The following is a 12,972-nucleotide window of genomic DNA, read 5'->3' on the forward strand; positions in this document are numbered from 1 at the left end:
ATTTACTGATAGTATTAAATATAAAAGGCTTTTTGGTTTTGCAAATCTTCTTCCTCTTGCAACACATTTCTCACTACAAAATTGACGTGTTAACCTTTTTTTCCTGCAGATCAGCCTTTTAGTTTCTGGCAAGATCCATATGAGCAGATGCTCGTATAATATTACTTTAAAAGCACAAGCCTTAGCCACTGAGATAAAATGTGACTAATAATAATTTAAGCATTAGTCATTTCAAACTGGAAAAGAGGCAATGATGGGACAGGCAGACTCTTAAGACAAACTTAAATATCATGGGAAATCCAAACTGATTGAGCATAGAAAATACATATATATATGTGGGGGGTGTGTGTGGGTATGTGTGTGTGTGTGTGTGTGTGTGTGTATATACAATCAGTAACCAATATTAACGAAAGTGTAGGAGCTAAAGCTAAAGCAACTTAGATAGTACTCAGTAAATATATAAGCCTAGTACACTTTAAAACTCAAAAAATGACCATGTTTATTTGCACAATAATGGAATATGAACATGAAAGGCACCCTAATGCATTTGAAGTTAATGGAGTGCTCTGTTAAGGGAAACAGATTCTAATAGACAAAGTCTAGTGCTGATCAGACTTACATATTCTAAAAATTGCAATTCAAATGGTGATATGTAGGAGGATAGGATTTTGATTTGGGGAAAATATTTTTAAATTGCTGCAGAAATCTAAAAATTAGTTAAATGATAATTATAGCTATTCAGAGACAATAAAAAAGACATTTCCACAAAAAAAATGAAAATTAAGATAGATTTCATAGGTTTTCTTAAGGCATCTGGAGGGCAGTTATTCAGATATATTTGAATAAACTGGTATCATATAAACAATTACAAAATCCTAATTATATGCTAAGCTAAATGGATTAATTAAAAGAAAGAAGTCACACTAAGAGACTCAAATCAACTGGTTCTCGAAAATGCTCCATGTCCTACTAATATGCAAAATGGCTGAAAATTCCAGGTTCCTCAGTAGTGAATACAGCTTTGGCCAAACTAATACAGCACACCATTGTTTAGTTGCATCTAAATAGGTTAAATAGAATTCTGCCAATAAGAAGACCAGGAGTGCAGGCACATCTGAATTCTGAATATCAGAATATATTAAAAAAACCCAGATCCTCACTCTCCAGATGGAGAAACCTTGTAAGTTTGCTTGGAAGTCTATGCATTAGATGTTTCCAGAATGCTTGGCAAAGATGCATAAATGAGTTCAAGCACTGACAAGAATGAGAAGTTTTAAATGGTGCTTATCCATTGCTGCATTAGAAATAAAAACTTATTCAGTATCTTTAAGTTTACTATTATGTTCCTATATTTGTTACTGAGTATGTAAATAATAGGAAAAAAAATAAAAATACTCTGAGTATTTTTAGAGACTGTGTCATGCAAATCCACTGGCTTAATATTGTGAGACAAGCCATTAATTGTATTGCAATTTTTTATAAAATGGAAAGGAAAATAAAAGAATTGGCTTTCCAGTTCAGATATACTCAACTATGAAGGGATGGTGGTATCCAGAAGCTGTGTCATGTTGTTCCCTCCCGAGCAGGCTTTTCTTTACTGCTGCTTTACTTTGTATTCAGGATAGCCTTATTAATAATCAAATTGAGGAATGCACGGCAAGCCTTCAGATAAGCAGACAGAAGAGTCATAAATCTTGCCATTAGTATATGGACAGGCAGCCAAAACAATGCCTATCTCTGTCTAGCAGCTTGAAAAATGCAGGTTCTAGGATTTGGGGATTTTTTTATCTGAGTTTAAAGTCCTATGGTAGGCAGAAACATTATTTCTCAGATGCCTCCAGCAGCACATCCTGGAGGAATAGCCTGAAATTGCACTACTACCTCAAAACACAGGGGGAAAACTTAAATGGGGGGAAAAAAAAAAAAAAAAAAAAAAGTTTATGTTATTCTTGACTTGCTTCAGTGGTCTCATACGTGGCTTCTTCATTTACAGTGTTAATGATAAGGCAGTTTGTCTCTGCCCTGTAATAGTGACAGCAGGGAATATGGGATCACGTATCTACAGCTCAATCTGTAGCTCATGAAGTTTTATAGCCTGTGTACAGTAGGTGGTAGTTGTATAGCTGAGCACTTCCAGTTTTTACTGTCACAGTAACCACCTAAATAAAGCTCACTAGATTTTTAGGAGTGATCAACACCTGAAGAATCATAGTGATGAGGAATATTTCAGACATGCTAGCCCAAGCCAGATAAACCAGAGCAATTAAAAAATATTCTTTAAATACTGCATCTTTGAAGTCATATCTGGGATAATTCAAATTTCTTATTAATGTTGATATGAAAGAACTGCTTTTAATGTACCTGAAATCCACTAGGATTTTTCATCAATTTTCTCTGTTGAAAAATCTTTATATGACCAATTTCTTTTACCATAAGAAATAGGAAAAAATCAATCACCTGATGAATACTGATGGAATAACTGTTTCTTCAGAAACACAAACAGTTGGGGGGGAACAAAGAATGGTGATATTTTACCAAAAATGATATAATGTAGATATCCTTACTATTTTCCAAAGAAAAAGAAAATATTAAATAGTTTGTAATTATACAAGCCCAAAAATATTTGTCCTGAATTGATCAAATTAAAAAGTCTGCATTTTCCATTAAAAAAATTGTAGTAGAATTGACATTTATTGTTTACAAGCCATCCTGTTTTCCCCAGTTTTCAAATAATTCTCTTAAACACAAAATCCAAAGAGAAAAAAAAATCAGCTTGCTACACATCTTGGCAAAAATTATCCCCTCAAAAAACTTTTCCTACCCTAAAGTACCTAATTCCACAAATAATAGGTTAACCCTCCTAATTATTCAGTTTTCCATTTCCATTCCACAACAGGGTTCCCTTCGAAGATCATCTTGTGTGGTCTCTATTGTCATGTCCATGTAACACCTGTCAAAACCCAGCAGAAAGAGCAAAACTGCTTAACTGCACGAATCACTAGATAACTGGAAGTTCCAGAATGAGTTATTTGGAAATCTCTCCTTCTCTTACATGTAGAGAACTTTTGAATTAGCAGCATATCGTGAAACCTGAGATGCTGTTACCTACTTGAAAAAAATCCTCATTCAAGCAAGCTTCAAAAGTATCCAAGTAGGACTTCAAGCAAGCTAATAGGAAATCTGGCTAATATTATATCAAAGAATTTCTCCTTTGTTTCTAGTACAGTCATAGTCACCTGTTTGTTTCATGAGAAATGAATGACATCTAATTACAGCTACAGGCTATTTTGCAATCTGTGCCCTCTGAAAAATTATACCCTTAAGCACGTAACAAAAGGCCACATTATTTCAGATCATAGTCCATCAAATCAGGCAAAACGAAGCTTACAGACTCCTTGAAATTACTTAGTCTAAAATAACTAATAATATTAAATAACTTAGTCTAAAATAACTAATAATATTGCAAGTGTATGAACCATACACACAGAGTTAAAATTTCCGTGGTTTTTAAATGTGAAATCAGGACACAAAAATTCTAAAATCATTCACACATAACATTTTTCACATTAACAAAGTTATGGAAACTGTAACATTAATCTGAATTTTGATTTTAACTCTGATTTCCTTGTATGAAGACATAAAATTTTCTCTTTTTTTAATATTAAACCAACTGGATAGAGGTCTTGCACATACACACACCAGTTGTTAATAGTTATATATATTTTTAGCATTTTAGCCATATTATCAACATGCACCAATCTGCACAAATTTACTGACAGTTCTGAAGGTTTTTATTAATAAATTGTAAAAACTAGCATCAGTCCCGCGTGACATGAACACTATTTATTTAATGATGCAGTAACTATTTAAATATAATAATGTTAACATCTTTTTTAAGTAACATTAAATGGGACTGAGAGACTGGAAAAAAATATTTTAAAGCCCAGTGACATTTCTTCCCATCATTTTACTCTGGAAGTATACAAATATATTTAAATTTCAGTAGTGAAATAGGAAGCTCTATAGGAAAGAAAATATTTTTTTTCTTTTTCTTCGTCTTAGGTCAATACTTTGAATCTAAGATAATGATAATTACGCTGCCCAGATCTAATCCTGATGTCATGAATAGATTTTTTTTTTTTTGATTGATTGATTGATTATTTCACATTCAGAAAACATGAACTCTCAGGTTTTGTTTAATTAGCCGCAAAATTTGGGAGAAATGAGTAACTGATATCTGTGATAAACTGCTTTTCTAAAAACAGTTTCAAGACAGAATGCAAGCAATTCTGTCAGGTATTATACTATTAAAATATATGCTTGTCTCTGACATGGTCCAAATTTGAAACTGGCCATTTGGTAATTGGAGCCAATGATTGTGCTAGGAGGTACCACATGGAGGAAGTAATAAGTCAGAAGCACATTATTGAGAGTTCAGAGGATGGTATTACACTATGGACATTTACAGAGATGAAAATTATGGCTTTTTGAACTGTGAATGGACTACACTTCCCCAACAGAGTTATAGCCAGAAGGCAGTGAGGAGGCTGATCCAAAAACCTGGTATCACGGACATGGCATGTATGGTACTGCCAGGAGGAGGCACGGTAGGTGCTGAGCTACGGTGACTGATAGAGGCTGCTGGCTGAAGGCATTCTAGCCCTAATCGAGTGTGCTATGCACTGTACTGATAATCCTCTTTCAGGTCCTGTTATGGATTTGAAAGCTACAGAGGTGGTTCAAAGAACTCCTTAAAGGCTGACAGCTTAGACTTGTGCTTCCTATAAATACAGAACAAAATTATGTCTCAGCCACTTATTTCTTCCTGGAACAGGATTTAAGAAATTGAATCACTTTCAAACAAGATGTTAAAAATGAATGAAAATTTTTCTTCTTTACATTTTCCATAAAGTAGTTCATGGAATTATAGATTTAGCATACAGTAGTGTGAATCTGAACAATACCATGTTTTTATTACTTCTTTTCAAAATTGTATTGAAAGCATTCTGAATCTCACAACAGCAAAAAGTTGAAAAGGATTACTCGACAAAGAAAATGCTGGGGTTTTGACTCTGAAGCTGGTTTTATGTGGATACGGCACTGCAGCAAAAGATAGCACGCTTCAGCAGAAACCTTTATCCATTCGGCGTGCACATATGGTTTGGAGGAAGGGAGCAGGATCTGGAATTTCAGGGATTTACTTTCATTGCTACTATTTCCTGCACACTATTGGACAAAAATATTTTCTTAAAAATAAATAATTTCTTCCCAAATCATCTCAACATTGCAATGCAGACATAATTATAGGAAATCCAACATGTTTTGAAATGAGATATAATTTCTGTTAATGGCATTCATGGAATCAGTGTGTGAAGCCATGACCACAGGATCCTGGAAATTTTGCTGTATAAAATACATAGAACTATTATCTTCATGATCTAAGCTATTTTTGGATTGACATTTAATGTAGTTGCATGAAACTGACAACTTTTAGGCATGCTCAAATCCTAAAAGGATTTGAATTATCCATTGATTTAGGACAAATAAAACTGTATCTTTTCTGATTGCACAATAAGGAATAGGTTAAATAATCAATGTTATGTTTACATTGTTAAGGCTAAATATCAAAAGAGAAAGAGTTTGGTTGGTTTTTCTTAAATGTAGGAAGCAATAAGGAATATTACGAGGAAATAGTAACTGGGGATCTCATTTGAACAAAATTTTCCTTACCTTATCAAACTGGTGAAAAAGGTTTTAAAACGTTCGGTGCATACAAAATTTGTATGCATACAAAAGTGCATACAAATTCTAAGTATCTTCAAAGTTGTTTTAAAGGTAACTGGATGAATTTTAATATCTTGAAATCAGATGTGACAAATAACACATATCAGAATCTTCCCTTTCATCAGCAAAATATATTTTGAAAATTAAAAAATAAAAACTTAAAAATATTACTAGGCTGAAATATGCAGTATAAATATAAAATACTGCTTTTGATAGCATCTCTACAAATACTACTCCTTTCAGTCAGAATATCAATACAGCATGAGCAAAGATGACAGATAAAATAACAGTACCTGAACACATTCATCTACATGGTTAGAATGTACTACCCATAAGATTTCCTCCCATTTTAATGGATGTACATTAGCTTTCTCTGACATGCTAAGCAATGTATTGCAGAATACACTTGATAATATCAATGCAATTATCACACTCACATAATAATTAGCCTCTCATGATTCACAGTAACAAAAGGAAACAAAGTAATAAATTAAGTCTGACTCCAAATATGGCCTCAGGAGATTTTGCTAAAATGTGATTTTCCTTACTTTGGGAAACAAAATGTTTTGAACTGCCTTAAAGCAACTGTTTGTTTCTTTCTCTTGTTTGTTTGTTTGTTTATTTGTTTGTTTGTTTTTCCTAGAGACAGTCAATATCCAGATGAAAGCTTCTCAATATCTATGAAGATTTTTTTTTCTTCCAAAACTTCTTTAAAGAAGATGACATACAAACTTAAATGCCTAAATTTTACAGAAATAGTCTTATACTGGTCCTTGTGAAAGTTTTACATCTGCTTATAGGCTACTTACTGGGCACTTGCCATCTTCTAATTTCCCTACTTAAAGGTCTAATGATCTACAAATCATAAACAATTTAATGTCATTCTAGAAAGAGTCATAAAATGTATTAGAACATTGACACAACCAGTTCTCTGACCTCATCATAAAGACCATAGGAAACTGCTAATAGTATTGCATCCAGGCCAGGAATTTTATTTTCCATTATGCTGCATGCTATTTGTCTTCTTAAATGTAAGTTTGTGTCTGGAAACTCATATGAGAAGCCAAACGATGCACAGACAATGAAGGAAGTTATATCCAGGTTTTTACTTGCTTTTAAAATAATAGTGACTCACTTATAAGAAATAAGTTAACATTAAAAAAGTAGATGTACTTTGAACTTAACCCCTACAGTATTGTACTATATAATACTAATGTGTCCCTATGCAAAAGATGGAGAAAAATGTGGGGATATTTTTTTTGTTTGTGGTTTTGATTTGGGTTTTTGGGTTTTGTGGGTTTGGGGGTTTTTTTCAGTTTTGTTTTAATAGGGTAAACAATAGTCAGGAAAGAATGTCAAATTTTACCACAATTTTTCAAACAGAGCTTAGAAAAGTCTCATATCTTATTTTTAGGAAGAAATTCTCAAAGACCATGGTTCAACAGTTACCAGAAATCACTTCAAAATTCCTGGAAAACAGAAAGGCTTTCCAGGAGCTAAAGACATCCAAGCAGGTGGAGATTATACTTCTTATATTGCATTATAAGGAGCTCATGCTTGGATCTCTCAGCATCTAAAGATGAAACAGAAAAGGGCTTAAATTTCAAAGTCAGAAGACAACTACTAAAAGCTAAATGTGCAGCTTACATGGAAAGACAACTTTGATAAAATATACTGCTTGTGATTGTGTGATTATTCCTTTTTTTTTTCCAAGCAAACTGTTAAAGCATTTGCCTATAAAGCAGAAAATAAAATTCATCATACACAGTGTTCAGAATGATATCCTAACCAGCAGACAACACACTTACATATAACATAATTTTCAATTTTGTCTGAAGATAGGCTACCATGTAAGAATTTTCAGTTTGCAAGATCGAAAAAAAACAAGGATAACCCTGAAATTATCAGATATTTCTATGTGTCTATGCTAGTCATAAAAGTGGAGACAGTCCAAAATTTCCACATTGTTTGCTTCTCAACCAATCAATTTCTTGTAGGAAATTCTTAAATGGGAGAGAAATTCAGAGCCAGGATGCAGGTTTTCTTCCTGAGTAATCAACAGTCCCATCCTGTATCTTCCAACTTGCTTTCTTACTTAATTCTTTGAATCCTGCCACAATACCTGTGCACCTCAACAGACTGGTGTCATGTGGTCAGGTCTCCTTCTGCTTGCCCTTTCTGGTTAGGTAACTTCTAATGCATCTTCAACATCAAGTATCAGCATGTACTGGCCAGAAGTACCTTCAGGGTCAAATCTCTGTTATCCAGATAATTTGACTCACCCTGCTAGGACCAAGTAGGTAATTTAAAAGCAACAAACCAAATGAGCATCATTGAGAATCACAAAATATGCAATTTTTTCAATAGAAAAGAAAAAAATCTCACACTTAAGCCCATCTAAAACTTCAAAATAAATAAGGTCCATTTTCTCTTTCCAAAAATATCAAGAAACAAAAATTTTCTTAAAAGTATTCACAAAACCTTAGAATTATAAAATGGCATAAAAAATCCATTTCTTTCTTAAACTGAATTTTAAGAATACTCATTACTCATTTGGACATTAAAGAAAGCCAATAAAAAGCTCATTTGCAGTCACAAAAGACTAAAACTTGAATTTTGCAAATGGGTAAATGAACAAACAAATAAACAAACAAACAAAAAAACAAACCAAATGCGTGATTTAAGGCCTGCCAGATGCATTAAAGTGAAATTTTAGTACCTGGACCCTTGTGCAGAAACTTCTTCAGAAATTAAATGTTTAAATGGTTATCACCAGCTTTATGATGTGTTAGTTTTTTGGTTTTGTTTTTCTTTTCTTTTAATGATTAATATTTGAATGTTCAGGAGTTTGTAGATATTTGAGTGATTTCAGCAAGTTCAAATACTGCATTTTCATATTTTCCTTCCTTCTCTCAAGCCATGCATAGAATTCTTCAGTAACCTGAAGTAATTCTTATTATCTAATTTAACCAAGGGGAAAAGAAAAAGGATGAAGAACGTATCTAGACTACATATGTGCCTGTGTGTGTGTGTGTGTATATATATATATATATGCATATATTTACATACATACATACATCTGTGTAACAGATGCAGAACACCAATATAATTCTATGAGTGATATGAACTTTAAATATGAGTAACCCCTTACTTTTAGTTCTTGTATAAAGTGAGAAACTTTTTTTCAATTTTTTTAATATTTCAGGAAAATACTTTCCAATTTTTAGTTTGCTGCTTTGTTTTACCCTTGCTTAATAGCAATTCGTTACTACTTCCTACTGCTTGTCTACTGCAATGCATTATCTGGAACTGTTTATTGTTTCCATTTCACCCTTAAAACCACTGACACATAGGTTTTCTTCAGTACAGCTTGAGGCATTTTTGTATCTTTCCAAAGTGTTTTCTGACCGTATTACAATTGAACAGTTTGAAATCATTGCTATAGAAATACAGTGAAATACCAGGAAAATTTATAATAGTCTTCAAAGATTAAAAATATAAACCAAACAACAATAAAAGAAAACTCTTAAAAATCAGACTGATGGATGAGTTTTAAATGTGACAAACACTATTAAAATTACCAATGTTTCACTTCAGTACTCAAATGTTCATCTTCCAAAAATGTTTACATTAGAGAGTTGCTTAGAAATTAAGTAATTATCTTTTCATCTTATCAACAATCTCATCAACATCACTTTTGTCAACAGTACTACTACCTTGGTTAAAATAGGGTTGTGCTACCATGAGCGTAAGTTTCTAGATACTTAAAAGCAATTTTCAGAAGACCATCGTGGGTTATTGAATGTTATTTAGAAAAATCTTCACTATTTCTGTCCCAGATGTACGAACTTAGACCACAAAAAGCGGTATTCTTGTATTATCTCAATTTCGATTCTTCAGACACGGAAGGAAAAAAAAAAAAAAAAAAAAAAAATAGGGGGCAGGAGAAAGGGATGTACTCTAAATGTAGAAACAAGCAAGTAGTATGACCAAACAAATAATATTAGGTGTTGATGATAAAAATACCAAGTAAGAAAGAAATGGATCTTCAGTGTTGTTATTAGGAGTTAGTGTTGATAAATGAGAAAGTTGAAAACAAGTATCTTTTCAAAAGCAGAGATATTAGGTACTTCTGCTAATAAATTGAGCAGATTTGATTTAAAAGTTTTAAAAATACTTTGGTTCAGATTTCTTGAACTTGCCTATTTCATAAGTTACAGCAAAAGTGAAGCTTAGACATGTTGTAATGTGACCCAAGATAAACAAAATCCTTTCACCCTGGTTTTTCTGAGTTTTCTTAAAGCCTTCTGATTGTTCATAAGATGTAGCCAGTCTTTTTAGCTACTGCACAATATTAGGAGCAGTTTTTCCTTTTTCTCACACATGTAACATAAACAAACCCTTTGTTTTTCATTCCCTGTCCTTTGTTTATGTATTTCTAACCTGAAAAAAATTGTAACTGACAGCTGGTCTGGCCATTGGCTGAGAGGTGATAACTCCAGAGGCCAATCCACAACCAGACCCACAAATGTATAAAAAGTAAGAAATAAACAGGCAGAGAGGCTCTCGGCCTTGGCTCAGCCTTGGGCTCTCTCGGAGGAACTCTCTGCCCCACAAATCTTTTGTCTCCATGTGATTGCTTTGCGTGTCGCGATCACAAACTCCCAATATGACTTATACAAACAAGCCTAGCAAAAGAAATTTAGACATGGCTCTCCAAAGAAAAGAAGGTAATTTACTGTATCAATTCCATAAATAAAATAAATACAAATTAAAATTATCTTCCAAATCTTAACAAAAAAATGCACAAATTTTGCCACAGATTAATATTTATAAAGTAATTTAGTTAATGTGATTAATATCAATAAAAACACGCCAATGTGTATGAAATTTGGATGCTTCAGAACCTAATAATTTATGGCACACTCCTGTGAAGAACAGATTCCAGGGGGCGCCTGAAGTAAAGAAAAAAATTTAATGAGGCACAAGAGGGTCTGTTTCAGTGTGCTGCATATCATAGATACTGATTTACATCTCCAGTGATAAACCAGCAATGTTTAATTCAGTCTACGGTATTATTATTGGAGGGTCTGGGGTAAAGTGTCTTACACAAGCAGAAGGTAAAAACTGAAGCACGGAGATACTACATACTTTACACTCCTCTCTAATTTGCAATGAATTTGACTGTTACTTGTATTTCTTAATAATTACCCATTTGATCTTTTCCATGAGAGGGAAGGTGTTTATATTCCTAGTGACTGAAATGAAATCTAGATGTGCAAATTATTCTTCCACAGTATATACTTTCACTCTGTTTCCATATATATGGCGAAATTCAGCACTAAAATTGTACAGAGTTTGGGTTAAGATTGATCTTCAATTATATGCAGATATTTTGTTTTATTAAGAGTCTAGATGCTAAAAAGTTATTAGCTAATATGATAATTATGCTCTAAAATGTTGTTCACTAATTTGATAATTATATTTTAATTACTGAATTAGAAACCTTTTGAGAAAAATGAAAAGTTGTTTTGGCAGAAGAGTTATGCACCCTACCTTATCTGAACCCTGTATTTGGATTAAATATGAACTGTTATCTTATACAAAGAAACTCAACCTTTTTTTTCCCTCTTCTATATATTTCTCTAGTGCATGGCCAAACAGATACATCTTTAACCAGAATACCATAGTCCATGACCAGAGTATTCGCTTCTCTTTATTATTTACAATGATAGTAAAAAAAAAAAATCTAAAATGCTTTAAACTACTTTGACCAGAGTGAAGGGTTGTATTTGTAACAGAAGACTAAGCAGTATCATAGAATTACACAGAGCATTCTGATTTGCCAGGACCCATGGTGATCATTGAGTCCAACTTTTAAGTGAATGGTCTATACAGTGATTTGTACATGGACCCACAACCTTGGCCTAATTAGAACCATGCTCCAACCAAGTGAATCTCAGGGCCATAGTTTTTTTCTAATTTACGTGGTTGAAACAGAATTTTTTAATTTAATCCAGTACAATCAGCATCTCCTCATGCTGTGGCCTCTTTCTTTTCCTTTCCCTAAACACCTCCACAAAGAACACAAGTATTTTTAAAAGGAAAAAGATTCCCCATTAATTATAGGTATCATATAAAATGTGTTCTCAATGAATCTATGTCTTACAACTGGATTTATTAGTGCCTAACAAAAAATAGTATCTTCACTGATGATCATTCTGGTGTATGAACACATAGATAGGAATATCTAGCCCCCTTTTTTGCAACTCTACCTTCACAACCTCTGTTTTCAGGTTTCAAGAATAGAAGCATACTTAGAAAGGAGGTGGAGTGTTGACAGAATCACTCCAACTATTTCCATGAGGAAAACAGTCTAAATATCACCAATTAAACGGGGGGGAAAGGGTTTAAAACAGTAAACTGAAAGTTAAATTCTGTAATGGTGTGTAAGGTGGAAGCTTTACTTTCATGACAATATCTTGCACACTGCACATAGACTTAATCCCCTCCACTGGGGAAGTGGTTTCCACAGGGCAAGGAGGGAATGACTGAAGTTCAAGATTCAGACAGTTTTGTGTAGAAGCCAATAGATACAGAAGCCAGTAGGTGCAGAAGCCAATAGGTGTGCCAGGAGGACAAGTTCCCATTGCACTCATTTGATCTTGCAGAACAGCTGACATGAGCATAGTCAATACTTATGCTCACATAGGGGCTAGCTGACTTTGTTGAAGCTACCCTTCCTGGCCTCTGGCACAGAAAAAGAATGTGTCTTTCCCAGGTCTCATATCTTATCTACATGGGAGTCTCTGAAATGCAAATAGATCTCAAATTTATTCAGTCCTTCATAGCTTATCAGTTTGCCTGTTTTGTCTGCTCACTTCCTTTGACTAAAAGGAGAGTTCAGGTACTTGGCACCCATATATATCTGAACCATGAACCAAATCCTGCTCATTTCAAAAGTTATGTAACAGATCTGGAAAAAGTAAAGAGGATGGCAACAATTTGTATGATAAATTTCACATAGTGAGTCAACAGGAAAAGATAATTCAACCTGGTAAAGAGACAGGTTGAAGTAAGGTAGAATACTGCAAAAACGTATATATCATGCAGATGGTGGGTACAGTTTTCTTATTCGCTGTTTCCTCACTCACAAGAACCAGAGGGCCTTACTTGATGCAAGTGTTA

General features: G+C 33.6%; 1 protein-coding gene across 8 annotated transcripts in view; it reads right to left on the reverse strand.

Annotated features, from left to right (window-relative positions):
• GRIK2 (glutamate ionotropic receptor kainate type subunit 2) overlaps nucleotides 1-12,972 on the reverse strand; it is a 362,746-nt gene that overhangs the window by 245,709 nt on the left and 104,065 nt on the right. Inside the window, exon 1 of one of the 8 annotated variants that reach the window (XM_040059111.1) lies at nucleotides 1,533-1,621. The exons of the other annotated variants lie outside the window; for them this stretch is intronic. The gene's annotated coding sequence lies outside the window, so the exon portion shown is untranslated. Of the gene's footprint in view, nucleotides 1-1,532; nucleotides 1,622-12,972 lie in introns of those variants that run through there. 8 annotated transcript variants of the gene reach the window in all.

The sequence above is a fragment of the Hirundo rustica genome, chromosome 3 (assembly GCF_015227805.2).
Source record: "Hirundo rustica isolate bHirRus1 chromosome 3, bHirRus1.pri.v3, whole genome shotgun sequence".
Taxonomy (NCBI): domain Eukaryota; kingdom Metazoa; phylum Chordata; class Aves; order Passeriformes; family Hirundinidae; genus Hirundo; species Hirundo rustica.